Source organism: Anolis sagrei, chromosome 6, assembly GCF_037176765.1.
Source record: "Anolis sagrei isolate rAnoSag1 chromosome 6, rAnoSag1.mat, whole genome shotgun sequence".
Lineage (NCBI taxonomy): Eukaryota > Metazoa > Chordata > Lepidosauria > Squamata > Dactyloidae > Anolis > Anolis sagrei.
Window position 1 is genome coordinate 36,290,231 of NC_090026.1, and position 4,748 is coordinate 36,294,978.

Sequence of the window (4,748 nt, forward strand, 5' to 3'; positions counted from 1 at the left end):
GGGGGCGTGGCCAACGAGAGTGGGCGTGGCTTTGGCGAAATGGGGGCGTGGCCTCTCTTGGCTTCCATCCACACTGCCTGATGCTCTATCTCTGTAGGAATGCAATTTGACAGCAGTTGAATTGCTGTGACTCAATGCTAGGGAATCTTGGTTGTGGTTTGACAATCTCTTTAGCCTTCTCTGCCAAAGAGTGCTGGTGCTTCCCTAACTCCAAATCCCAGGATCCTGTAGCTTTGATCCAGGACAGTTCAAGGGGTATCAATCTGGATTAACTCTATAGTGTAGATGTACTCCAACACTCAAACCACATCTTCTATATAAATAAAAATGTAATGTTCGTTTGTGGGATTAACATAACTCAAAAACTACTGGATGAATTGATACCAAATTTGGACACAAGACACCTACTAACCCAAGGAGTGACCATCACTCAAAAAAATTGGTTTTGTCATCTGGGAATTGTAGTTGCTGGGATTTATAGTTCACCTACAATCGAAGAGCATTCTGAGCTCCACCAACAATGGGATTGAACTAAACTTGGCACACAGAACTCCCATGATCAATAGAAAACACTAGTAGGGTTTGGTGGGCATTGACCTTAAGGTTTGGAGTTGTAGTTCCCCTACATCCAGAGAGCACTGATGGATCTGGACCAAACTTGACACGAATACTCAATATGTCCAAATATGAACACAGATGGAGTTTGGGGGAAATAGACCTTGACATTTGGGAGTTGTAGTTACTGGGATTCATAGTTCACCTACAATCAAAGAGCATTCTGAACCCCATGAACGATAGAATCGGGGCAAACTTCCCACACTGAACCCCCATGACTAACAGAAAATACTTAAGTTCATCCAGTCCAACTCCCTTCATAATCAAAGCCCTCCTGACAAAGAGCCATCCAGCCATAGATATAGATAGGTATATATGATTCACACACACACACATAGTATCATAGTTTTGAAAGGGATCCCTAAAGAAGGACAATGATGTTGCATGTTCCTAAGTAGGCAAACCAAACATCACACTGACAAAGAAACAAGAAATACTGTTTACCTACAAGCATACAGAAATTATGTATATTAGAAACCAACACTTTCTCATTACTTTATTTTCCAGATCACCAGGCAGGGCCACAGCAAAGCGTGGCAGGGGATAGCTAGTATGTATGTGTATATATGTATATATGTGTATATATATAGGGAAGCATTCAGGTATATGCTAAACTCCACTTGATATTGAAACACAGAAAGCAAAATAAATAATATTGTATATTATTTATATTATTTTATATTACATGGAATGTTACTAATATTACAGTATAATGGTATAATACAATATAGTAATATATAATACTGATATTGTGCTATGCTAATATATATGTGTGTGTGTGTGTGTGTGTGTGTGTGTGTGTGTATCACCGCTTTGAGATATATAAATATAAATAAAGTAAATAAATAAATAAATAAATAAATATATCTTGTAAGATGCTCTGAGTCCCCTTCGGGGTGAGAAGGGTGGCATATAAATGTCATAAATAAATAAAATTAAAGAGCTACAAGACTAAGGGCCAACATTATTGAAGCAATGGACAATTAAGACTCATTAGATTAGCAAAAAACCTGTTTCTGAAATGAAATATGCTAAAAAATACTTTGCTAACATAGATGGGAGTACTTCCAAGCATCAGCATTAAACACACGAGTCAACACACATTTTGATGTCTCAAATGTTCGCCTTGGTTCTGGATATATTTGACCTGCTGCTTCCAAAAATGGCAATAGTTTTCCCCTATCAGCTCTACTTTATGGGATACAGAACACATGGCATCTACTAGTCGGGGATCTGCTCTCCCATAGAAAACCTTGGGCTCTTCCACACAGCCCTATATTCCAGAATATCAAGGCAAGAAATCTCACATTGTCTGAGTGTGGACTCAGATAACCCAGTTCAAAGCAGATATTGTTTTTTGCCTTGATATTCTAGGATTTAGGGCTGTGTGGAGGGGCCTAAAATATGAGGGCCCTTCCAGACAGGCTCTATATCCCAGGATCTAATCCCAGGTTTTCTGTTTATCCCAGATTAACTGGCAATGCGGATTCATATAAACCTGGGATCAGATCCTGGGAAATAAGGCCTGTCTGGAAGGGCCCTCAGGCCCTTTCTACATTGCCATAAAATCCAGATTATCAAATCAAATAATCCAGATTATCTATTTTTAACTGGATTATATGAGTCTGCACTGCCATGTAATCCAGTTCAAAGCAAATAATCTGGATTTTATATGGCAGTGCATATGGGGGACTAAGAAACTAGAGTTGATGTGGTCTAGCCAATGCAATCTTCTGAATCAGCACCCCAAATAACCCCAAGAATAGAGCTTAAAACCAAGATACCAAGAAAAAATGGTCCTGAAGTCTCAGTGTTTGGGATATCTTTGAACCAGTCTGTGGCATCTATCCATCAACATTCAGCTCTTGGAATTGGTATGCAAAATATCAAGGCAGGCTTAATTTCCAAAGTGTCCAATTTGGAGAACTCTCTCTTTCTCTTCTATATGCACACTCACACACATTTCTACCTGGTTAGAGGAACTTGTATGGTGAGGGCAAAGTGTTGTACCCATCCATATTATTCAACTATTCTTAAGCATGATGTTTACCCTCTGTGTCTTTAGTGAAGTTTACCCCCAGATTACTGATTGTTATTGATGCCTGGGAAGGCTCAATAACAATCACTCCCTTAATATTTCTTATGCTTTATCATATAGCACCCTTCAATCTGGGGTCCACACTCATCTACCCACTCTCATATTATAGGAGTATTTTGGTGTGTATCATCTGAGAGCTCAGGCAAAGGTGACAGAGTGAGCGCCCTTCCACACAGCCCTATATCCCAGAATATCAAGGCAGAAAATCCTGCATTATCTGAGTGTGGACTTAGATAACCCAGTTCAAAGCAGATATTGTGGGATTTTCTGCCTTAATATTCTGGGATATAGGGCTGTGTGGAAGGGCCCTGAGAGACCAGGTCCAGGAATATATGAAATGAAATGAGACAACCTCAACGAAATTGCTGAAATTGCATTTTATAGCTGCTCATTTATACACAGAATACATTTATACATCATGCCACAAAGAACAATTTAAAACAGGCATAAACCCTAATACCTCCCTCCACCCCTCACCCAGGTACTTTATGCGATAGTTTATTGCCTTTCCCTTCTTCTCAGATATCTTTAGAAAGGAGACGACTTCATTATACGAGATTTGTTTGGGTTCATATGACAGTATAAACCGAGGCCCCATCTACACTGCCATCTAAAATCCACATTATTTCTTTTGAACTGGATTATATGGCAGTGTAGATTCATATAATCCAATTCAAAGCAGATAATCCTGAATCAGATCCTGGGATATAGGGCAGTGTAGATCCAACCTGATAGTGTCTCCACGTCAATGACGAAATGTCAGACATCTTTGGTCATAAAACATCATATTGTACATGGTAGACTGTCAGCAGGTAAGAATATACATTTATATATTAATATCCATAGAGTGTTTCATCCTCACAATACTCATGGGCATGTATATACAAAAAGATATTGTAGCACATTTAAGACTGCTTTCGTCTGATGAAGTAGACTAAGGACTTTATCACACATAACACAGAAAGCGCTTTTAAAATAGCCAACCCATGATTTAAGAAGGCTAAATAAGGACTGGATATATACCCACCCCATCACTTCTGAATCTCTCCTTTCTATATCCAATAAAATAATGTGCCTTTGACTTATCGCACCGCAGAGGGAGGACTCCTCCCAATCCATCCAATGTTCCCCACATCACTGACTTCCATTTATTTATTTACTTGGCATATCTTGCACAACCACAAAAGTTTATGACCTGCATCGAAATGCAGAAATGTAAAAACTTTTTTTGGCCCTGTGGAGCTATGCAGTTCCAATCTTTTAAATAGGAAGCATTCCCAGGGAAGTGGACACGTTAACTGCTTTATCATTCTTCGACTCCCACTGGGAATGCCATTGCAGTTGTTTCATCAAAGGAGAATCAAACAGGATAAAAGATCACATCCAAAACATGCTCCGAAAGACATGTCACTTGCACAGAGGATGAGCTGCAGACAGACATAAAGGTTGAGTAAAGTTGATTGTTTCCCACTGTACAAAAGGTACTGTTAGCAGATCCTTTCCCTATGAGCGCCTACAGGTTACCTTCAAAATGCACCTTCTGTCATGTGAAATGATTTGTAGGCAAATGGTATCAGAGACAGGGTATAACACTGTGTGATAACGTACTAACGGTGCATCTACATCACAAAATTAATGCTGTTTGACATCATGGCTCAACGCTATGGAATCATGAGTGTTTTTGTTCTATATCATCTTAGCCTTCTCTGCCAAAGGGTGCTGGGGCCTCACCAAACTACAGCTCCCATAATTCCATAGCATGATCATTAAAGTATCAAGCTTCATTAATTCTATAATGGAGCTTATGCTAAAAAATTATTTCAGTCTCAGAGGTGCTTCATTATCCCTTTGCATACCAATGCCAAACAACACAATTATGTTTTTGAATTTTAACACTTGTGAAGTAGTCTGAAAGATAGTGATTTGTCCAAGGTACAGCAACAAGGTTCACACCGAGTTGGAACTTATTGTAGGGTCTCTCATGATCCTGGTTTGGCACTGTAACCATTATACCACATGGACTCTTAAATGAACT